Raw genomic sequence first — 23,900 nt, forward strand, 5'->3', positions numbered from 1 at the left:
TCAAATGTGAAGTGCAGTGATTAATAAAAAAAACTATCTGTTAGCACATGGGAATAGCAGATGCTGTAAGTTTTTTTTGCATCACTTTCATTTACTCTCCAACTCACATGCCTGAATGTGAAGTGCAGTGATTCATCAAAAAACTCTCTGTTAGCAGCTTGGACTACGAGATGCTGTAAGCTTCTCTTGCATCACTTTAATTTACTTTTAAGATGACATGCTAGGATGTGAAGTGCAGTGATTAATTAAAAAAAACTATCTGTTAGCACCTGGGAATAGCAGGTGCTGTAAGTTTTTATTGCATCCCTTTAATTTATGTTCAAGCTATCATTTTCAAATTTGAAGTGCAGTGAATAATTAACTCAAACTATCTGTTAGCACCTGGGAATAGCAGATGCTGTAAGTTTTTTTTGCATCACTTTCATTTACTCTCCAACTCACATGCCTGAATGTGAAGTGCAGTGATTCATCAAAAAACTGTCTGTTAGTGCCTCCGTATACCAGATGTTGTAAGCTTTTATTGCATCATTTAATTTACATTCAAGATAACATTCTAGAATGTCAAGTGCAGGGATTAATAAAAAAAATTGTCAGATTGGTCTTTGATCATATTTGCTATGATTAGGCAATTTGAGTAAGTGTTTAAGGCTTACGGCCACACCAGCTTGAGAACGCCCAATCTCATCTGACTTTGGAAGCTAAGCAAGTTTGGGCCTGGATAGTACTGAGGTGGGACCCTACCTAGGAATACCAGGTGCTGTAAGCTTTTCTTGCATCACTTTAATTTACTTTCAAGCTGACATGCTCAAATGTGAAGTGCAGTGATTAATAAAAAAAACTATCTGTTAGCACATGGGAATAGCAGATGCTGTAAGTTTTTTTTGCACCACTTTCATTTACTCTCCAACTCACATGCCTGAATGTGAAGTGCAGTGATTCATCAAAAAACTATCTGTTAGCAGCTTGGACTACGAGATGCTGTAAGCTTCTCTTGCATCACTTTAATTTACTTTTAAGATGACATGCTAGGATGTGAAGTGCAGTGATTAATTAAAAAAAACTATCTGTTAGCACCTGGGAATAGCAGATTTTTTTGTTGCATCACTTTAATTTAATCTGCAACTGACATGCTTGTATGTGAAGTGTACAAATTAAATAGAAATCTTTTAGTACCAGGGAATAGCAGGTGCTGTAAGATTTTATTGAATCCCTTTAATTTATGTTCAAGCTATCATGTTCAAATTTGAAGTGCAGTGAATAATTAAATCAAACTATCTGCTAGCACCTGGGAATAGCAGATGCTGTAAGTTTTTATTGCATCACTTTAATTTACTCTCCAACTGACATGCTTGAATGTGAAGTGCAGTGATTAATAAAAAAACTGTCTGGTAGTGCCTCCGTATACCAGATGTTGTAAGCTTTTATTGCATCATTTAATTTACTTTCAAGATAACATTCTAGAATGTCAAGTGCAGGGATTAATAAAAAAAATTGTCAGATTGGTCTTTGATCATATTTGCTATGATTAGGCAATTTGAGTAAGTGTTTAAGGCTTACGGCCACACCAGCTTGAGAACGCCCAATCTCATCTGACTTTGGAAGCTAAGCAAGTTTGGGCCTGGATAGTACTGAGGTGGGACCCTACCTAGGAATACCAGGTGCTGTAAGCTTTTCTTGCATCACTTTAATTTACTTTCAAGCTGACATGCTCAAATGTGAAGTGCAGTGATTAATAAAAAAAACTATCTGTTAGCACATGGGAATAGCAGATGCTGTAAGTTTTTTTTGCACCACTTTCATTTACTCTCCAACTCACATGCCTGAATGTGAAGTGCAGTGATTCATCAAAAAACTATCTGTTAGCAGCTTGGACTACGAGATGCTGTAAGCTTCTCTTGCATCACTTTAATTTACTTTTAAGATGACATGCTAGGATGTGAAGTGCAGTGATTAATTAAAAAAAACTATCTGTTAGCACCTGGGAATAGCAGATTTTTTTGTTGCATCACTTTAATTTAATCTGCAACTGACATGCTTGTATGTGAAGTGTACAAATTAAATAGAAATCTTTTAGTACCAGGGAATAGCAGGTGCTGTAAGATTTTATTGAATCCCTTTAATTTATGTTCAAGCTATCATGTTCAAATTTGAAGTGCAGTGAATAATTAACTCAAACTATCTGCTAGCACCTGGGAATAGCAGATGCTGTAAGTTTTTATTGCATCACTTTAATTTACTCTCCAACTGACATGCTTGAATGTGAAGTGCAGTGATTAATAAAAAAACTGTCTGGTAGTGCCTCCGTATACCAGATGTTGTAAGCTTTTATTGCATCATTTAATTTACTTTCAAGATAACATTCTAGAATGTCAAGTGCAGGGATTAATAAAAAAAATTGTCAGATTGGTCTTTGATCATATTTGCTATGATTAGGCAATTTGAGTAAGTGTTTAAGGCTTACGGCCACACCAGCTTGAGAACGCCCAATCTCATCTGACTTTGGAAGCTAAGCAAGTTTGGGCCTGGATAGTACTGAGGTGGGACCCTACCTAGGAATACCAGGTGCTGTAAGCTTTTCTTGCATCACTTTAATTTACTTTCAAGCTGACATGCTCAAATGTGAAGTGCATTGATTAATAAAAAAAAAAACTATCTGTTAGCACATGGGAATAGCAGATGCTGTAAGTTTTTTTTGCATCACTTTCATTTACTCTCCAACTCACATGCCTGAATGTGAAGTGCAGTGATTCATCAAAAAACTATCTGTTAGCAGCTTGGACTACGAGATGCTGTAAGCTTCTCTTGCATCACTTTAATTTACTTTTAAGATGACATGCTAGGATGTGAAGTGCAGTGATTAATTAAAAAAAACTATCTGTTAGCACCTGGGAATAGCAGATGCTGTAAGTTTTTGTTGCATCACTTTAATTTAATCTGCAACTGACACGCTTGTATGTGAAGTGTACAGATTAAATAGAAATCTTTTAGTACCAGAGAATAGCAGGTGCTGTAAGATTTTATTGCATCCCTTTAATTTATGTTCAAGCTATCATGTTCAAATTTGAAGTGCAGTGAATAATTAAATCAAACTATCTGCTAGCACCTGGGAATAGCAGACGCTGTAAATTTTTATTGCATCACTTTAATTTACTCTCCAACTGACATGCTTGAATGTGAAGTGCAGTGATTAATAAAAAAACTGTCTGTTAGTGCCTCCGTATACCAGATGTTGTAAGCTTTTATTGCATCATTTAATTTACTTTCAAGATAACATTCTAGAATGTCAAGTGCAGGGATTAATAAAAAAAATTGTCAGATTGGTCTTTGATCATATTTGCTATGATTAGGCAATTTGAGTAAGTGTTTAAGGCTTACGGCCACACCAGCTTGAGAACGCCCAATCTCATCTGACTTTGGAAGCTAAGCAAGTTTGGGCCTGGATAGTACTGAGGTGGGACCCTACCTATTAATACCAGGTGCTGTAAGCTTTTCTTGCATCACTTTAATTTACTTTCAAGCTGACATGCTCAAATGTGAAGTGCATTGATTAATAAAAAAAAAACTATCTGTTAGCACATGGGAATAGCAGATGCTGTAATTTTTTTTTGCATCACTTTCATTTACTCTCCAACTCACATGCCTGAATGTGAAGTGCAGTGATTCATCAAAAAACTATCTGTTAGCAGCTTGGACTACGAGATGCTGTAAGCTTCTCTTGCATCACTTTAATTTACTTTTAAGATGACATGCTAGGATGTGAAGTGCAGTGATTAATTAAAAAAAACTATCTGTTAGCACCTGGGAATAGCAGATGCTGTAAGTTTTTGTTGCATCACTTTAATTTAATCTGCAACTGACATGCTTGTATGTGAAGTGTACAGATTAAATAGAAATCTTTTAGTACCAGAGAATAGCAGGTGCTGTAAGATTTTATTGCATCCCTTTAATTTATGTTCAAGCTATCATGTTCAAATTTGAAGTGCAGTGAATAATTAAATCAAACTATCTGCTAGCACCTGGGAATAGCAGACGCTGTAAGTTTTTATTGCATCACTTTAATTTACTCTCCAACTGACATGCTTGAATGTGAAGTGCAGTGATTAATAAAAAAACTGTCTGGTAGTGCCTCCGTATACCAGATGTTGTAAGCTTTTATTGCATCATTTAATTTACTTTCAAGATAACATTCTAGAATGTCAAGTGCAGGGATTAATAAAAAAAATTGTCAGATTGGTCTTTGATCATATTTGCTATGATTAGGCAATTTGAGTAAGTGTTTAAGGCTTACGGCCACACCAGCTTGAGAACGCCCAATCTCATCTGACTTTGGAAGCTAAGCAAGTTTGGGCCTGGATAGTACTGAGGTGGGACCCTACCTATTAATACCAGGTGCTGTAAGCTTTTCTTGCATCACTTTAATTTACTTTCAAGCTGACATGCTCAAATGTGAAGTGCATTGATTAATAAAAAAAAAACTATCTGTTAGCACATGGGAATAGCAGATGCTGTAATTTTTTTTTGCATCACTTTCATTTACTCTCCAACTCACATGCCTGAATGTGAAGTGCAGTGATTCATCAAAAAACTATCTGTTAGCAGCTTGGACTACGAGATGCTGTAAGCTTCTCTTGCATCACTTTAATTTACTTTTAAGATGACATGCTAGGATGTGAAGTGCAGTGATTAATTAAAAAAAACTATCTGTTAGCACCTGGGAATAGCAGATGCTGTAAGTTTTTGTTGCATCACTTTAATTTAATCTGCAACTGACATGCTTGTATGTGAAGTGTACAGATTAAATAGAAATCTTTTAGTACCAGAGAATAGCAGGTGCTGTAAGATTTTATTGCATCCCTTTAATTTATGTTCAAGCTATCATGTTCAAATTTGAAGTGCAGTGAATAATTAAATCAAACTATCTGCTAGCACCTGGGAATAGCAGACGCTGTAAGTTTTTATTGCATCACTTTAATTTAATCTCCAACTGACATGCTTGAATGTGAAGTGCAGTGATTAATAAAAAAACTGTCTGGTAGTGCCTCCGTATACCAGATGTTGTAAGCTTTTATTGCATCATTTAATTTACTTTCAAGATAACATTCTAGAATGTCAAGTGCAGGGATTAATAAAAAAAATTGTCAGATTGGTCTTTGATCATATTTGCTATGATGAGGCAATTTGAGTAAGTGTTTAAGGCTTACGGCCACACCAGCTTGAGAACCCCCAATCTCATCTGACCTTGGAAGCTGAACAAATTTGGGCCTGGATAGTACTGAGGTGGGACCCTACCTAGGAATACCAGGTGCTGTAAGCTTTTCTTGCATCACTTTAATTTACTTTCAAGCTGACATGCTCAAATGTGAAGTGCAGTGATTAATAAAAAAAACTATCTGTTAGCACATGGGAATAGCAGATGCTGTAATTTTTTTTTGCATCACTTTCATTTACTCTCCAACTCACATGCCAGAATGTGAAGTGCAGTGATTCATCAAAAAACTATCTGTTAGCAGCTTGGACTACGAGATGCTGTAAGCTTCTCTTGCATCACTTTAATTTACTTTTAAGATGACATGCTAGGATGTGAAGTGCAGTGATTAATTAAAAAAAACTATCTGTTAGCACCTGGGAATAGCAGATGCTGTAAGTTTTTGTTGCATCACTTTAATTTAATCTGCAACTGACACGCTTGTATGTGAAGTGTACAGATTAAATAGAAATCTTTTAGTACCAGAGAATAGCAGGTGCTGTAAGATTTTATTGCATCCCTTTAATTTATGTTCAAGCTATCATGTTCAAATTTGAAGTGCAGTGAATAATTAAATCAAACTATCTGCTAGCACCTGGGAATAGCAGACGCTGTAAGTTTTTATTGCATCACTTTAATTTACTCTCCAACTGACATGCTTGAATGTGAAGTGCAGTGATTAATAAAAAAACTGTCTGGTAGTGCCTCCGTATACCAGATGTTGTAAGCTTTTATTGCATCATTTAATTTACTTTCAAGATAACATTCTAGAATGTCAAGTGCAGGGATTAATAAAAAAAATTGTCAGATTGGTCTTTGATAATATTTGCTATGATTAGGCAATTTGAGTAAGTGTTTAAGGCTTACGGCCACACCAGCTTGAGAACGCCCAATCTCATCTGACCTTGGAAGCTAAGTAAGTTTGGTCCTGGGTAGTACTGAGGTGGGACCCTACCTAGGAATACCAGGTGCTGTAAGCTTTTCTTGCATCACTTTAATTTACTTTCATGCTGACATGCTCAAATGTGAAGTGCAGTGATTAATAAAAAAAACTATCTGTTAGCACATGGGAATAGCAGATGCTGTAAGTTTTTTTTGCATCACTTTCATTTTCTCTCCAACTCACATGCCTGAATGTGAAGTGCAGTGATTCATCAAAAAACTATCTGTTAGCAGCTTGGACTACGAGATGCTGTAAGCTTCTCTTGCATCACTTTAATTTACTTTTAAGATGACATGCTAGGATGTGAAGTGCAGTGATTAATTAAAAAAAACTATCTGTTAGCACCTGGGAATAGCAGATGCTGTAAGTTTTTGTTGCATCACTTTAATTTAATCTGCAACTGACACGCTTGTATATGAAGTGTACAGATTAAATAGAAATCTTTTAGTACCAGGGAATAGCAGGTGCTGTAAGATTTTATTGCATCCCTTTAATTTATGTTCAAGCTATCATGTTCAAATTTGAAGTGCAGTGAATAATTAACTCAAACTATCTGTTAGCACCTGGGAATAGCAGATGCTGTAAGTTTTTTCTGCATCACTTTCATTTACTCTCCAACTCACATGCCTGAATGTGAAGTGCAGTGATTCATCAAAAAACTGTCTGTTAGTGCCTCCGTATACCTGATGTTGTAAGCTTTTATTGCATCATTTAATTTACATTCAAGATAACATTCTAGAATGTCAACTGCAGGGATTAATAAAAAAAATGTTCAGATTGGTCTTTGATCATATTTGCTATGATTAGGCAATTTGAGTAAGTGTTTAAAGCTTACAGCCACACCAGCTTGAGAACACCCAATCTCATCTGACCTTGGAAAGTAAGCAAGTTTGGGCCTGGATAGTACTGAGGTGGGACCCTACCTAGGAATACCAGGTGCTGTAAGCTTTTCTTGCAACACTTTAATTTACTTTCAAGCTGACATGCTCAAATGTGAAGTGCAGTGATTAAAAAAAAAAAAAAATATCTGTTAGCACCTGGGAATAGCAGATGCTGTAAGTTTTTTTTGCAACACTTTCATTTACTCTCCAACTCACATGCCTGAATGTGAAGTGCAGAGATTCATCAAAAAACTATCTGTGAGCACCTTGGACTACGAGATGCTGTAATCTTCTCTTGCATCACTTTAATTTACTTTCAAGCTGACATGCACAAATGTGAAGTGCAGTGATTAATAAAAAAAACTATCTGTTAGCACATGGGAATAGCAGATGCTGTAAGTTTTTTTTGCATCACTTTCATTTACTCTCCAACTCACATGCCTGAATGTGAAGTGCAGTGATTCATCAAAAAACTCTCTGTTAGCACCTTGGACTACGAGATGCTGTAAGCTTCTCTTGCATCACTTTAATTTACTTTCAAGATGACATGCTAGGATGTGAAGTGCAGTGATTAATTAAAAAAAACTATCTGTTAGCACCTGGGAATAGCAGATGTTTTTGTTGCATCACTTTAATTTAATCTGCAACTGACATGCTTGTATGTGAAGTGTACAGATTAAATAGAAATCTTTTAGTACCAGGGAATAGCAGGTGCTGTAAGATTTTATTGCATCCCTTTAATTTATGTTCAAGCTATCATGTTCAAATTTGAAGTGCAGTGAATAATTAAATCAAACTATCTGCTAGCACCTGGGAATAGCAGATGCTGTAAGTTTTTATTGCATCACTTTAATTTACTCTCCAACTGACATGCTTGAATGTGAAGTGCAGTGATTAAAAAAAAACTGTCTGTTAGTGCCTCCGTATACCAGATGTTGTAAGCTTTTATTGCATCATTTAATTTACTTTCAAGATAACATTCTAGAATGTCAACTGCAGGGATTAATAAAAAAAATTGTCAGATTGGTCTTTGATCATATTTGCTATGATTAGGAAATTTGAGTAAGTCTTTAAGGCTTACGGCCACACCAGCTTGAGAACGCCCAATCTCATCTGACCTTGGAAGCTAAGCAAGTTTGGGCCTGGATAGTACTGAGGTGGGACCCTACCTAGGAATACCAGGTGCTGTAAGATTTTCTTGCATCACTTTAATTTACTTTTAAGATGACATGCTCAAATGTGAAGTGCAGTGATTAAAAAAATATATATATATCTGTTAGCACCTGGGAATAGCAGATGCTGTAAGTTTTTTTTGCAACACTTTCATTTACTCTCCAACTCACATGCCTGAATGTGAAGTGCAGAGATTCATCAAAAAACTATCTGTGAGCACCTTGGACTACGGGATGCTGTAATCTTTTCTTGCATCACTTTAATTTACTTTCAAGCTGACATGCACAAATGTGAAGTGCAGTGATTAATAAAAAAAAACTATGTGTTAGCACGTGGGAATAGCAGATGCTGTAAGTTTTTTTTGCATCACTTTCATTTACTCTCCAACTCACATGCCTGAATGTGAAGTGCAGTGATTCATCAAAAAACTCTCTGTTAGCACCTTGGACTACGAGATGCTGTAAGCTTCTCTTGCATCACTTTAATTTACTTTCAAGATGACATGCTAGGATGTGAAGTGCAGTGATTAATTAAAAAAAACTATCTGTTAGCACCTGGGAATAGCAGATGTTTTTGTTGCATCACTTTAATTTAATCTGCAACTGACATGCTTGTATGTGAAGTGTACAGATTAAATAGAAATCTTTTAGTACCAGGGAATAGCAGGTGCTGTAAGATTTTATTGCATCCCTTTAATTTATGTTCAAGCTATCATGTTCAAATTTGAAGTGCAGTGAATAATTAAATCAAACTATCTGCTAGCACCTGGGAATAGCAGATGCTGTAAGTTTTTATTGCATCACTTTAATTTACTCTCCAACTGACATGCTTGAATGCGAAGTGCAGTGATTAAAAAAAAACTGTCTGTTAGCGCCTCCGTATACCAGATGTTGTAAGCTTTTATTGCATCATTTAATTTACTTTCAAGATAACATTCTAGAATGTCAACTGCAGGGATTAATAAAAAAAATTGTCAGATTGGTCTTTGATCATATTTGCTATGATTAGGAAATTTGATTAAGTCTTTAAGGCTTACGGCCACACCAGCTTGAGAACGCCCAATCTCATCTGACCTTGGAAGCTAAGCAAGTTTGGGACTGGATAGTACTGAGGTGGGACCCTACCTAGGAATACCAGGTGCTGTAAGATTTTCTTGCATCACTTTAATTTACTTTTAAGCTGACATGCTCAAATGTGAAGTGCAGTGATTAAAAAAAATATATATATCTGTTAGCACCTGGGAATAGCAGATGCTGTAAGTTTTTTTTTGCATCACTTTCATTTACTCTCCAACTCACATGCCTGAATGTGAAGTGCAGTGATTCATCAAAAAACTATCTGTTAGCAGCTTGGACTACGAGATGCTGTAAGCTTCTCTTGCATCACTTTAATTTACTTTTAAGATGACATGCTAGGATGTGAAGTGCAGTGATTAATTAAAAAAAACTATCTGTTAGCACCTGGGAATAGCAGATGCTGTAAGTTTTTGTTGCATCACTTTAATTTAATCTGCAACTGACATGCTTGTATGTGAAGTGTACAGATTAAATAGAAATCTTTTAGTACCAGGGAATAGCAGGTGCTGTAAGATTGTATTGCATCCCTTTAATTTATGTTCAAGCTATCATGTTAAAATTTGAAGTGCAGTGAATAATTAAATCAAACTATCTGCTAGCACCTGGGAATAGCACATGCTGTAAGTTTTTATTGCATCACTTTAATTTACTCTCCAACTGACATGCTTGAATGCGAAGTGCAGTGATTAAAAAAAAACTGTCTGTTAGTGCCTCCGTATACCAGATGTTGTAAGCTTTTATTGCATCATTTAATTTACTTTCAAGATAACATTCTAGAATGTCAACTGCAGGGATTAATAAAAAAAATTGTCAGATTGGTCTTTGATCATATTTGCTATGATTAGGAAATTTGAGTAAGTGTTTAAGGCTTACGGCCACACCAGCTTGAGAACGCCCAATCTCATCTGACCTTGGAAGCTAAGCAAGTTTGGGCCTGGATAGTACTGAGGTGGGACACTACCTAGGAATACCAGGTGCTGTAAGATTTTCTTGCATCACTTTAATTTACTTTCAAGCTGACATGCTCAAATGTGAAGTGCAGTGATTAAAAAAAAAAAAATATCTGTTAGCACCTGGGAATAGCAGATGCTGTAAGTTTTTTTTGCATCACTTTCATTTACTCTCCAACTCACATGCCTGAATGTGAAGTGCAGAGATTCATCAAAAAACTATCTGTGAGCACCTTGGACTACGAGATGCTGTAATCTTCTCTTGCATCACTTTAATTTACTTTCAAGCTGACATGCACAAATGTGAAGTGCAGTGATTAATAAAAAAAACTATGTGTTAGCACGTGGGAATAGCAGATGCTGTAAGTTTTTTTTGCATCACTTTCATTTACTCTCCAACTCACATGCCTGAATGTGAAGTGCAGTGATTCATCAAAAAACTCTCTGTTAGCACCTTGGACTACGAGATGCTGTAAGAGTCTCTTGCATCACTTTAATTTACTTTCCAGATGACATGCTAGGATGTGAAGTGCAGTGATTAATTAAAAAAAACTATCTGTTAGCACCTGGGAATAGCAGATGTTTTTGTTGCATCACTTTAATTTAATCTGCAACTGACATGCTTGTATGTGAAGTGTACAGATTAAATAGAAATCTTTTAGTACCAGGGAATAGCAGGTGCTGTAAGATTGTATTGCATCCCTTTAATTTATGTTCAAGCTATCATGTTCAAATTTGAAGTGCAGTGAATAATTAAATCAAACTATCTGCTAGCACCTGGGAATAGCACATGCTGTAAGTTTTTATTGCATCACTTTAATTTACTCTCCAACTGACATGCTTGAATGCGAAGTGCAGTGATTAAAAAAAAACTGTCTGTTAGTGCCTCCGTATACCAGATGTTGTAAGCTTTTATTGCATCATTTAATTTACTTTCAAGATAACATTCTAGAATGTCAACTGCAGGGATTAATAAAAAAAATTGTCAGATTGGTCTTTGATCATATTTGCTATGATTAGGAAATTTGAGTAAGTGTTTAAGGCTTACGGCCACACCAGCTTGAGAACGCCCAATCTCATCTGACCTTGGAAGCTAAGCAAGTTTGGGCCTGGATAGTACTGAGGTGGGACACTACCTAGGAATACCAGGTGCTGTAAGATTTTCTTGCATCACTTTAATTTACTTTCAAGCTGACATGCTCAAATGTGAAGTGCAGTGATTAATAAAAAAAACTATCTGTTAGCACATGGGAATAGCAGATGCTGTAAGTTTTTTTTGCATCACTTTCATTTACTCTCCAACTCACATGCCTGAATGTGAAGTGCAGTGATTCATCAAAAAACTATCTGTTAGCAGCTTGGACTACGAGATGCTGTAAGCTTCTCTTGCATCACTTTAATTTACTTTTAAGATGACATGCTAGGATGTGAAGTGCAGTGATTAATTAAAAAAAACTATCTGTTAGCACCTGGGAATAGCAGATGCTGTAAGTTTTTGTTGCATCACTTTAATTTAATCTGCAACTGACACGCTTGTATGTGAAGTGTACAGATTAAATAGAAATCTTTTAGTACCAGGGAATAGCAGGTGATGTAAGATTTTATTGCATCCCTTTAATTTATGTTCAAGCTATCATGTTCAAATTTGAAGTGCAGTGAATAATTAACTCAAACTATCTGTTAGCACCTGGGAATAGCAGATGCTCTAAGTTTTTTCTGCATCACTTTCATTTACTCTCCAACTCACATGCCTGTATGTGAAGTGCAGTGATTCATCAAAAAACTGTCTGTTAGTGCCTCCGTATACCAGATGTTGTAAGCTTTTATTGCATCATTTAATTTACATTCAAGATAACATTCTAGAATGTCAACTGCAGGGATTAATAAAAAAATGTTCAGATTGGTCTTTGATCATATTTGCTATGATTAGGCAATTTGAGTAAGTGTTTAAAGCTTACAGCCACACCAGCTTGAGAACACCCAATCTCATCTGACCTTGGAAAGTAAGCAAGTTTGGGCCTGGATAGTACTGAGGTGGGACCCTACCTAGGAATACCAGGTGCTGTAAGCGTTTCTTGCATCACTTTAATTTACTTTCAAGCTGACATGCTCAAATGTGAAGTGCAGTGATTAAAAAAAAAAAAAATATCTGTTAGCACCTGGGAATAGCAGATGCTGTAAGTTTTTTTTGCAACACTTTCATTTACTCTCCAACTCACATGCCTGAATGTGAAGTGCAGAGATTCATCAAAAAACTATCTGTGAGCACCTTGGACTACGAGATGCTGTAATCTTCTCTTGCATCACTTTAATTTACTTTCAAGCTGACATGCACAAATGTGAAGTGCAGTGATTAATAAAAAAAACTATGTGTTAGCACGTGGGAATAGCAGATGCTGTAAGTTTTTTTTGCATCACTTTCATTTACTCTCCAACTCACATGCCTGAATGTGAAGTGCAGTGATTCATCAAAAAACTCTCTGTTAGCACCTTGGACTACGAGATGCTGTAAGCTTCTCTTGCATCACTTTAATTTACTTTCAAGATGACATGTTAGGATGTGAAGTGCAGTAATTAATTAACAAAAACTATCTGTTAGCACCTGGGAATAGCAGATGCTGTAAGTTTTTGTTGCATCACTTTAATTTAATCTGCAACTGACATGCTTGTATGTGAAGTGTACAGATTAAATAGAAATCTTTTAGTACCAGGGAATAGCAGGTGCTGTAAGATTTTATTGCATCCCTTTAATTTATGTTCAAGCTATCATGTTCAAATTTGAAGTACAGTGAATAATTAAATCAAACTATCTGTTAGCACCTGGGAATAGCAGATGCTGTAAGTTTTTGTTGCATCACTTTAATTTAATCTGCAACTGACATGCTTGTATGTGAAGTGTACAGATTAAATAGAAATCTTTTAGTACCAGGGAATAGCAGGTGCTGTAAGATTTTATTGCATCCCTTTAATTTATGTTCAAGCTATCATGTTCAAATTTGAAGTGCAGTGAATAATTAAATCAAACTATCTGCTAGCACCTGGGAATAGCAGATGTGCTGTATGTTTTTATTGCATCACTTTAATTTACTCTCCAACTGACATGCTTGAATGTGAAGTGCAGTGATTAATAAAAAAACTGTCTGTTAGTGCCGCCGTATACCAGATGTTGTAAGCTTTTATTGCATCATTTAATTAACTTTCAAGATAACATTCTAGAATGTCAAGTGCAGGGATTAATAAAAAAAATTGTCAGATTGGTCTTTGATCATATTTGCTATGATTAGGCAATTAGAGTAAGTGTTTAAGGCTTACGGCCACACCAGCTTGAGAACGACCAGTCTCATCTGACCTTGGAAGTGAAACAAGTTTGGGACTGGATAGTACTGAGGTGGGACCCTATCTAGGAATACCAGGTGCTGTAAGCTTTTCTTGCATCACTTTAATTTACTTTCAAGCTGACATGCTCAAATGTGAAGTGCAGTGATTAATAAAAAAAACTATCTGTTAGCACCTGGGAATAGCAGATGTTGTAAGTTTTTTTTGCATCACTTTCATTTACTCTCCAACTCACATGCCTGAATGTGAAGTGCAGTGATTCATCAAAAAACTATCTGTTAGCACCTTGGACTACGAGATGCTGTAAGCTTCTCTTGCATCACTTTAATTTACTTTCAAGATGACATGTTAGGATGTGAAGTGCAGTAATTAATTAAAAAAAACTATCTGTTAGCACCTGGGAATAGCAGATGCTGTAAGTTTTTGTTGCATCACTTTAATTTAATCTGCAACTGACATGCTTGTATGTGAAGTGTACAGATTAAATAGAAATCTTTTAGTACCAGGGAATAGCAGGTGCTGTAAGATTTTATTGCATCCCTTTAATTTATGTTCAAGCTATCATGTTCAAATTTGAAGTACAGTGAATAATTAAATCAAACTATCTGTTAGCACCTGGGAATAGCAGATGCTGTAAGTTTTTGTTGCATCACTTTAATTTAATCTGCAACTGACATGCTTGTATGTGAAGTGTACAGATTAAATAGAAATCTTTTAGTACCAGGGAATAGCAGGTGCTGTAAGATTTTATTGCATCCCTTTAATTTATGTTCAAGCTATCATGTTCAAATTTGAAGTGCAGTGAATAATTAACTCAAACTATCTGTTAGCACCTGGGAATAGCAGATGCTGTAAGTTTTTTCTGCATCACTTTCATTTACTCTCCAACTCACATGCCTGTATGTGAAGTGCAGTGATTCATCAAAAAACTGTCTGTTAGTGCCTCCGTATACCAGATGTTGTAAGCTTTTATTGAATCATTTAATTTACTTTCAAGATAACATTCTAGAATGTCAAGTGCAGGGATTAATAAAAAAAATTGTCAGATTGGTCTTTGATCATATTTGCTATGATTAGGCAATTAGAGTAAGTGTTTAAGGCTTACGGCCACACCAGCTTGAGAACGACCAGTCTCATCTGACCTTGGAAGCGAAACAAGTTTGGGCCTAGATAGTACTGAGGTGGGACCCTATCTAGGAATACCAGGTGCTGTAAGCTTTTCTTGCATCACTTTAATTTACTTTCAAGCTGACATGCTCAAATGTGAAGTGCAGTGATTAATAAAAAAAACTATCTGTTAGCACCTGGGAATAGCAGATGTTGTAAGTTTTTTTAGCATCACTTTCATTTACTCTCCAACTCACATGCCTGAATGTGAAGTGCAGTGATTCATCAAAAAACTATCTGTTAGCACCTTGGACTACGAGATGCTGTAAGCTTCTCTTGCATCACTTTAATTTACTTTCAAGATGACATGTTAGGATGTGAAGTGCAGTAATTAATTAACAAAAACTATCTGTTAGCACCTGGGAATAGCAGATGCTGTAAGTTTTTGTTGCATCACTTTAATTTAATCTGCAACTGACATGCTTGTATGTGAAGTGTACAGATTAAATAGAAATCTTTTAGTACCAGGGAATAGCAGGTGCTGTAAGATTTTATTGCATCCCTTTAATTTATGTTCAAGCTATCATGTTCAAATTTGAAGTACAGTGAATAATTAAATCAAACTATCTGTTAGCACCTGGGAATAGCAGATGCTGTAAGTTTTTGTTGCATCACTTTAATTTAATCTGCAACTGACATGCTTGTATGTGAAGTGTACAGATTAAATAGAAATCTTTTAGTACCAGGGAATAGCAGGTGCTGTAAGATTTTATTGCATCCCTTTAATTTATGTTCAAGCTATCATGTTCAAATTTGAAGTGCAGTGAATAATTAAATCAAACTATCTGCTAGCACCTGGGAATAGCAGATGTGCTGTATGTTTTTATTGCATCACTTTAATTTACTCTCCAACTGACATGCTTGAATGTGAAGTGCAGTGATTAATAAAAAAACTGTCTGTTAGTGCCGCCGTATACCAGATGTTGTAAGCTTTTATTGCATCATTTAATTAACTTTCAAGATAACATTCTAGAATGTCAAGTGCAGGGATTAATAAAAAAAATTGTCAGATTGGTCTTTGATCATATTTGCTATGATTAGGCAATTAGAGTAAGTGTTTAAGGCTTACGGCCACACCAGCTTGAGAACGACCAGTCTCATCTGACCTTGGAAGTGAAACAAGTTTGGGACTGGATAGTACTGAGGTGGGACCCTATCTAGGAATACCAGGTGCTGTAAGCTTTTCTTGCATCACTTTAATTTACTTTCAAGCTGACATGCTCAAATGTGAAGTGCAGTGATTAATAAAAAAAACTATCTGTTAGCACCTGGGAATAGCAGATGTTGTAAGTTTTTTTTGCATCACTTTCATTTACTCTCCAACTCACATGCCTGAATGTGAAGTGCAGTGATTCATCAAAAAACTATCTGTTAGCACCTTGGACTACGAGATGCTGTAAGCTTCTCTTGCATCACTTTAATTTACTTTCAAGATGACATGTTAGGATGTGAAGTGCAGTAATTAATTAAAAAAAACTATCTGTTAGCACCTGGGAATAGCAGATGCTGTAAGTTTTTGTTGCATCACTTTAATTTAATCTGCAACTGACATGCTTGTATGTGAAGTGTACAGATTAAATAGAAATCTTTTAGTACCAGGGAATAGCAGGTGCTGTAAGATTTTATTGCATCCCTTTAATTTATGTTCAAGCTATCATGTTCAAATTTGAAGTACAGTGAATAATTAAATCAAACTATCTGTTAGCACCTGGGAATAGCAGATGCTGTAAGTTTTTGTTGCATCACTTTAATTTAATCTGCAACTGACATGCTTGTATGTGAAGTGTACAGATTAAATAGAAATCTTTTAGTACCAGGGAATAGCAGGTGCTGTAAGATTTTATTGCATCCCTTTAATTTATGTTCAAGCTATCATGTTCAAATTTGAAGTGCAGTGAATAATTAACTCAAACTATCTGTTAGCACCTGGGAATAGCAGATGCTGTAAGTTTTTTCTGCATCACTTTCATTTACTCTCCAACTCACATGCCTGTATGTGAAGTGCAGTGATTCATCAAAAAACTGTCTGTTAGTGCCTCCGTATACCAGATGTTGTAAGCTTTTATTGAATCATTTAATTTACTTTCAAGATAACATTCTAGAATGTCAAGTGCAGGGATTAATAAAAAAAATTGTCAGATTGGTCTTTGATCATATTTGCTATGATTAGGCAATTAGAGTAAGTGTTTAAGGCTTACGGCCACACCAGCTTGAGAACGACCAGTCTCATCTGACCTTGGAAGCGAAACAAGTTTGGGCCTAGATAGTACTGAGGTGGGACCCTATCTAGGAATACCAGGTGCTGTAAGCTTTTCTTGCATCACTTTAATTTACTTTCAAGCTGACATGCTCAAATGTGAAGTGCAGTGATTAATAAAAAAAACTATCTGTTAGCACCTGGGAATAGCAGATGTTGTAAGTTTTTTTAGCATCACTTTCATTTACTCTCCAACTCACATGCCTGAATGTGAAGTGCAGTGATTCATCAAAAAACTATCTGTTAGCACCTTGGACTACGAGATGCTGTAAGCTTCTCTTGCATCACTTTAATTTACTTTCAAGATGACATGTTAGGATGTGAAGTGCAGTGATTAATTAAAAAAAACTATCTGTTAGCACCTGGGAATAGCAGATGCTGTAAGTTTTTGTTGCATCACTTTAATTTAATCTGCAACTGACATGCTTGTATGTGAAGTGTACAGATTAAATAGAAATCTTTTAGTACCAGGGAATAGCAGGTGCTGTAAGATTTTATTGCATCCCTTTAATTTATGTTCAAGCTATCATGTTCAAATTTGAAGTACAGTGAATAATTAAATCAAACTATCTGTTAGCACCTGGGAATAGCAGATGCTGTAAGTTTTTGTTGCATCACTTTAATTTAATCTGCAACTGACATGCTTGTATGTGAAGTGTACAGATTAAATAGAAATCTTTTAGTACCAGGGAATAGCAGGTGCTGTAAGATTTTATTGCATCCCTTTAATTTATGTTCAAGCTATCATGTTCAAATTTGAAGTGCAGTGAATAATTAAATCAAACTATCTGCTAGCACCTGGGAATAGCAGATGTGCTGTATGTTTTTATTGCATCACTTTAATTTACTCTCCAACTGACATGCTTGAATGTGAAGTGCAGTGATTAATAAAAAAACTGTCTGTTAGTGCCGCCGTATACCAGATGTTGTAAGCTTTTATTGCATCATTTAATTAACTTTCAAGATAACATTCTAGAATGTCAAGTGCAGGGATTAATAAAAAAAATTGTCAGATTGGTCTTTGATCATATTTGCTATGATTAGGCAATTAGAGTAAGTGTTTAAGGCTTACGGCCACACCAGCTTGAGAACGACCAGTCTCATCTGACCTTGGAAGTGAAACAAGTTTGGGACTGGATAGTACTGAGGTGGGACCCTATCTAGGAATACCAGGTGCTGTAAGCTTTTCTTGCATCACTTTAATTTACTTTCAAGCTGACATGCTCAAATGTGAAGTGCAGTGATTAATAAAAAAAACTATCTGTTAGCACCTGGGAATAGCAGATGTTGTAAGTTTTTTTTGCATCACTTTCATTTACTCTCCAACTCACATGCCTGAATGTGAAGTGCAGTGATTCATCAAAAAACTATCTGTTAGCACCTTGGACTACGAGATGCTGTAAGCTTCTCTTGCATCACTTTAATTTACTTTCAAGATGACATGTTAGGATGTGAAGTGCAGTAATTAATTAAAAAAAACTATCTGTTAGCACCTGGGAATAGCAGATGCTGTAAGTTTTTGTTGCATCACTTTAATTTAATCTGCAACTGACATGCTTGTATGTGAAGTGTACAGATTAAATAGAAATCTTTTAGTACCAGGGAATAGCAGGTGCTGTAAGATTTTATTGCATCCCTTTAATTTATGTTCAAGCTATCATGTTCAAATTTGAAGTACAGTGAATAATTAAATCAAACTATCTGTTAGCACCTGGGAATAGCAGATGCTGTAAGTTTTTGTTGCATCACTTTAATTTAATCTGCAACTGACATGCTTGTATGTGAAGTGTACAGATTAAATAGAAATCTTTTAGTACCAGGGAATAGCAGGTGCTGTAAGATTTTATTGCATCCCTTTAATTTATGTTCAAGCTATCATGTTCAAATTTGAAGTGCAGTGAATAATTAACTCAAACTATCTGTTAGCACCTGGGAATAGCAAATGCTGTAAGTTTTTTCTGCATCACTTTCATTTACTCTCCAACTCACATGCCTGTATGTGAAGTGCAGTGATTCATCAAAAAACTGTCTGTTAGTGCCTCCGTATACCAGATGTTGTAAGCTTTTATTGAATCATTTAATTTACTTTCAAGATAACATTCTAGAATGTCAAGTGCAGGGATTAATAAAAAAAATTGTCAGATTGGTCTTTGATCATATTTGCTATGATTAGGCAATTAGAGTAAGTGTTTAAGGCTTACGGCCACACCAGCTTGAGAACGACCAGTCTCATCTGACCTTGGAAGCGAAACAAGTTTGGGCCTAGATAGTACTGAGGTGGGACCCTATCTAGGAATACCAGGTGCTGTAAGCTTTTCTTGCATCACTTTAATTTACTTTCAAGCTGACATGCTCAAATGTGAAGTGCAGTGATTAATAAAAAAAACTATCTGTTAGCACCTGGGAATAGCAGATGTTGTAAGTTTTTTTAGCATCACTTTCATTTACTCTCCAACTCACATGCCTGAATGTGAAGTGCAGTGATTCATCAAAAAACTATCTGTTAGCACCTTGGACTACGAGATGCTGTAAGCTTCTCTTGCATCACTTTAATTTACTTTCAAGATGACATGTTAGGATGTGAAGTGCAGTGATTAATTAAAAAAAACTATCTGTTAGCACCTGGGAATAGCAGATGCTGTAAGTTTTTGTTGCATCACTTTAATTTAATCTGCAACTGACATGCTTGTATGTGAAGTGTACAGATTAAATAGAAATCTTTTAGTACCAGGGAATAGCAGGTGCTGTAAGATTTTATTGCATCCCTTTAATTTATGTTCAAGCTATCATGTTCAAATTTGAAGTACAGTGAATAATTAAATCAAACTATCTGTTAGCACCTGGGAATAGCAGATGCTGTAAGTTTTTGTTGCATCACTTTAATTTAATCTGCAACTGACATGCTTGTATGTGAAGTGTACAGATTAAATAGAAATCTTTTAGTACCAGGGAATAGCAGGTGCTGTAAGATTTTATTGCATCCCTTTAATTTATGTTCAAGCTATCATGTTCAAATTTGAAGTGCAGTGAATAATTAAATCAAACTATCTGCTAGCACCTGGGAATAGCAGATGTGCTGTATGTTTTTATTGCATCACTTTAATTTACTCTCCAACTGACATGCTTGAATGTGAAGTGCAGTGATTAATAAAAAAACTGTCTGTTAGTGCCGCCGTATACCAGATGTTGTAAGCTTTTATTGCATCATTTAATTAACTTTCAAGATAACATTCTAGAATGTCAAGTGCAGGGATTAATAAAAAAAATTGTCAGATTGGTCTTTGATCATATTTGCTATGATTAGGCAATTAGAGTAAGTGTTTAAGGCTTACGGCCACACCAGCTTGAGAACGACCAGTCTCATCTGACCTTGGAAGTGAAACAAGTTTGGGACTGGATAGTACTGAGGTGGGACCCTATCTAGGAATACCAGGTGCTGTAAGCTTTTCTTGCATCACTTTAATTTACTTTCAAGCTGACATGCTCAAATGTGAAGTGCAGTGATTAATAAAAAAAACTATCTGTTAGCACCTGGGAATAGCAGATGTTGTAAGTTTTTTTTGCATCACTTTCATTTACTCTCCAACTCACATGCCTGAATGTGAAGTGCAGTGATTCATCAAAAAACTATCTGTTAGCACCTTGGACTACGAGATGCTGTAAGCTTCTCTTGCATCACTTTAATTTACTTTCAAGATGACATGTTAGGATGTGAAGTGCAGTAATTAATTAAAAAAAACTATCTGTTAGCACCTGGGAATAGCAGATGCTGTAAGTTTTTGTTGCATCACTTTAATTTAATCTGCAACTGACATGCTTGTATGTGAAGTGTACAGATTAAATAGAAATCTTTTAGTACCAGGGAATAGCAGGTGCTGTAAGATTTTATTGCATCCCTTTAATTTATGTTCAAGCTATCATGTTCAAATTTGAAGTACAGTGAATAATTAAATCAAACTATCTGTTAGCACCTGGGAATAGCAGATGCTGTAAGTTTTTGTTGCATCACTTTAATTTAATCTGCAACTGACATGCTTGTATGTGAAGTGTACAGATTAAATAGAAATCTTTTAGTACCAGGGAATAGCAGGTGCTGTAAGATTTTATTGCATCCCTTTAATTTATGTTCAAGCTATCATGTTCAAATTTGAAGTGCAGTGAATAATTAACTCAAACTATCTGTTAGCACCTGGGAATAGCAGATGCTGTAAGTTTTTTCTGCATCACTTTCATTTACTCTCCAACTCACATGCCTGTATGTGAAGTGCAGTGATTCATCAAAAAACTGTCTGTTAGTGCCTCCGTATACCAGATGTTGTAAGCTTTTATTGAATCATTTAATTTACTTTCAAGATAACATTCTAGAATGTCAAGTGCAGGGATTAATAAAAAAAATTGTCAGATTGGTCTTTGATCATATTTGCTATGATTAGGCAATTAGAGTAAGTGTTTAAGGCTTACGGCCACACCAGCTTGAGAACGACCAGTCTCATCTGACCTTGGAAGCGAAACAAGTTTGGGCCTAGATAGTACTGAGGTGGGACCCTATCTAGGAATACCAGGTGCTGTAAGCTTTTCTTGCATCACTTTAATTTACTTTCAAGCTGACATGCTCAAATGTGAAGTGCAGTGATTAATAAAAAAAACTATCTGTTAGCACCTGGGAATAGCAGATGTTGTAAGTTTTTTTAGCATCACTTTCATTTACTCTCCAACTCACATGCCTGAATGTGAAGTGCAGTGATTCATCAAAAAACTATCTGTTAGCACCTTGGACTACGAGATGCTGTAAGCTTCTCTTGCATCACTTTAATTTACTTTCAAGATGACATGTTAGGATGTGAAGTGCAGTAATTAATTAACAAAAACTATCTGTTAGCACCTGGGAATAGCAGATGCTGTAAGTTTTTGTTGCATCACTTTAATTTAATCTGCAACTGACATGCTTGTATGTGAAGTGTACAGATTAAATAGAAATCTTTTAGTACCAGGGAATAGCAGGTGCTGTAAGATTTTATTGCATCCCTTTAATTTATGTTCAAGCTATCATGTTCAAATTTGAAGTACAGTGAATAATTAAATCAAACTATCTGTTAGCACCTGGGAATAGCAGATGCTGTAAGTTTTTGTTGCATCACTTTAATTTAATCTGCAACTGACATGCTTGTATGTGAAGTGTACAGATTAAATAGAAATCTTTTAGTACCAGGGAATAGCAGGTGCTGTAAGATTTTATTGCATCCCTTTAATTTATGTTCAAGCTATCATGTTCAAATTTGAAGTGCAGTGAATAATTAAATCAAACTATCTGCTAGCACCTGGGAATAGCAGATGTGCTGTATGTTTTTATTGCATCACTTTAATTTACTCTCCAACTGACATGCTTGAATGTGAAGTGCAGTGATTAATAAAAAAACTGTCTGTTAGTGCCGCCGTATACCAGATGTTGTAAGCTTTTATTGCATCATTTAATTAACTTTCAAGATAACATTCTAGAATGTCAAGTGCAGGGATTAATAAAAAAAATTGTCAGATTGGTCTTTGATCATATTTGCTATGATTAGGCAATTAGAGTAAGTGTTTAAGGCTTACGGCCACACCAGCTTGAGAACGACCAGTCTCATCTGACCTTGGAAGTGAAACAAGTTTGGGACTGGATAGTACTGAGGTGGGACCCTATCTAGGAATACCAGGTGCTGTAAGCTTTTCTTGCATCACTTTAATTTACTTTCAAGCTGACATGCTCAAATGTGAAGTGCAGTGATTAATAAAAAAAACTATCTGTTAGCACCTGGGAATAGCAGATGTTGTAAGTTTTTTTTGCATCACTTTCATTTACTCTCCAACTCACATGCCTGAATGTGAAGTGCAGTGATTCATCAAAAAACTATCTGTTAGCACCTTGGACTACGAGATGCTGTAAGCTTCTCTTGCATCACTTTAATTTACTTTCAAGATGACATGTTAGGATGTGAAGTGCAGTAATTAATTAAAAAAAACTATCTGTTAGCACCTGGGAATAGCAGATGCTGTAAGTTTTTGTTGCATCACTTTAATTTAATCTGCAACTGACATGCTTGTATGTGAAGTGTACAGATTAAATAGAAATCTTTTAGTACCAGGGAATAGCAGGTGCTGTAAGATTTTATTGCATCCCTTTAATTTATGTTCAAGCTATCATGTTCAAATTTGAAGTACAGTGAATAATTAAATCAAACTATCTGTTAGCACCTGGGAATAGCAGATGCTGTAAGTTTTTGTTGCATCACTTTAATTTAATCTGCAACTGACATGCTTGTATGTGAAGTGTACAGATTAAATAGAAATCTTTTAGTACCAGGGAATAGCAGGTGCTGTAAGATTTTATTGCATCCCTTTAATTTATGTTCAAGCTATCATGTTCAAATTTGAAGTGCAGTGAATAATTAACTCAAACTATCTGTTAGCACCTGGGAATAGCAGATGCTGTAAGTTTTTTCTGCATCACTTTCATTTACTCTCCAACTCACATGCCTGTATGTGAAGTGCAGTGATTCATCAAAAAACTGTCTGTTAGTGCCTCCGTATACCAGATGTTGTAAGCTTTTATTGAATCATTTAATTTACTTTCAAGATAACATTCTAGAATGTCAAGTGCAGGGATTAATAAAAAAAATTGTCAGATTGGTCTTTGATCATATTTGCTATGATTAGGCAATTAGAGTAAGTGTTTAAGGCTTACGGCCACACCAGCTTGAGAACGACCAGTCTCATCTGACCTTGGAAGCGAAACAAGTTTGGGCCTAGATAGTACTGAGGTGGGACCCTATCTAGGAATACCAGGTGCTGTAAGCTTTTCTTGCATCACTTTAATTTACTTTCAAGCTGACATG

At 35.7% G+C, this 23,900-nt stretch overlaps 23 pseudogenes; all 23 read left to right on the top strand.

Annotated features, from left to right (window-relative positions):
• Positions 1 to 647: 647 nt before the first annotated feature.
• LOC145648246 (5S ribosomal RNA) lies at positions 648 to 766 on the top strand (annotated as a pseudogene).
• Positions 767 to 1,551: 785 nt separating this feature from the next.
• On the top strand, positions 1,552 to 1,670 carry LOC145648247 (5S ribosomal RNA; annotated as a pseudogene).
• A 785-nt stretch (positions 1,671 to 2,455) lies between these two features.
• LOC145648248 (5S ribosomal RNA) lies at positions 2,456 to 2,574 on the top strand (annotated as a pseudogene).
• A 795-nt stretch (positions 2,575 to 3,369) lies between these two features.
• LOC145643580 (5S ribosomal RNA) lies at positions 3,370 to 3,488 on the top strand (annotated as a pseudogene).
• Positions 3,489 to 4,282: 794 nt separating this feature from the next.
• On the top strand, positions 4,283 to 4,401 carry LOC145643581 (5S ribosomal RNA; annotated as a pseudogene).
• A 794-nt stretch (positions 4,402 to 5,195) lies between these two features.
• LOC145643638 (5S ribosomal RNA) lies at positions 5,196 to 5,314 on the top strand (annotated as a pseudogene).
• Positions 5,315 to 6,106: 792 nt separating this feature from the next.
• On the top strand, positions 6,107 to 6,225 carry LOC145648993 (5S ribosomal RNA; annotated as a pseudogene).
• Positions 6,226 to 7,017: 792 nt separating this feature from the next.
• LOC145648975 (5S ribosomal RNA) lies at positions 7,018 to 7,136 on the top strand (annotated as a pseudogene).
• A 1,008-nt stretch (positions 7,137 to 8,144) lies between these two features.
• LOC145648259 (5S ribosomal RNA) lies at positions 8,145 to 8,263 on the top strand (annotated as a pseudogene).
• Positions 8,264 to 9,272: 1,009 nt separating this feature from the next.
• Positions 9,273 to 9,391, top strand: LOC145650546 (5S ribosomal RNA; annotated as a pseudogene).
• Positions 9,392 to 10,185: 794 nt separating this feature from the next.
• LOC145644237 (5S ribosomal RNA) lies at positions 10,186 to 10,304 on the top strand (annotated as a pseudogene).
• A 1,006-nt stretch (positions 10,305 to 11,310) lies between these two features.
• On the top strand, positions 11,311 to 11,429 carry LOC145644248 (5S ribosomal RNA; annotated as a pseudogene).
• A 791-nt stretch (positions 11,430 to 12,220) lies between these two features.
• LOC145649677 (5S ribosomal RNA) lies at positions 12,221 to 12,339 on the top strand (annotated as a pseudogene).
• Positions 12,340 to 13,574: 1,235 nt separating this feature from the next.
• LOC145644862 (5S ribosomal RNA) lies at positions 13,575 to 13,693 on the top strand (annotated as a pseudogene).
• Positions 13,694 to 14,703: 1,010 nt separating this feature from the next.
• LOC145644741 (5S ribosomal RNA) lies at positions 14,704 to 14,822 on the top strand (annotated as a pseudogene).
• Positions 14,823 to 15,834: 1,012 nt separating this feature from the next.
• LOC145644863 (5S ribosomal RNA) lies at positions 15,835 to 15,953 on the top strand (annotated as a pseudogene).
• Positions 15,954 to 16,963: 1,010 nt separating this feature from the next.
• LOC145644742 (5S ribosomal RNA) lies at positions 16,964 to 17,082 on the top strand (annotated as a pseudogene).
• A 1,012-nt stretch (positions 17,083 to 18,094) lies between these two features.
• LOC145644865 (5S ribosomal RNA) lies at positions 18,095 to 18,213 on the top strand (annotated as a pseudogene).
• A 1,010-nt stretch (positions 18,214 to 19,223) lies between these two features.
• LOC145644743 (5S ribosomal RNA) lies at positions 19,224 to 19,342 on the top strand (annotated as a pseudogene).
• A 1,012-nt stretch (positions 19,343 to 20,354) lies between these two features.
• Positions 20,355 to 20,473, top strand: LOC145644866 (5S ribosomal RNA; annotated as a pseudogene).
• Positions 20,474 to 21,483: 1,010 nt separating this feature from the next.
• LOC145644744 (5S ribosomal RNA) lies at positions 21,484 to 21,602 on the top strand (annotated as a pseudogene).
• A 1,012-nt stretch (positions 21,603 to 22,614) lies between these two features.
• Positions 22,615 to 22,733, top strand: LOC145644867 (5S ribosomal RNA; annotated as a pseudogene).
• A 1,010-nt stretch (positions 22,734 to 23,743) lies between these two features.
• LOC145644745 (5S ribosomal RNA) lies at positions 23,744 to 23,862 on the top strand (annotated as a pseudogene).
• Positions 23,863 to 23,900: the final 38 nt, after the last annotated feature.

This window comes from Electrophorus electricus, chromosome 13 (assembly GCF_041902795.1).
Source record: "Electrophorus electricus isolate QZ-2024a chromosome 13, ASM4190279v1, whole genome shotgun sequence".
NCBI lineage: Eukaryota > Metazoa > Chordata > Actinopteri > Gymnotiformes > Gymnotidae > Electrophorus > Electrophorus electricus.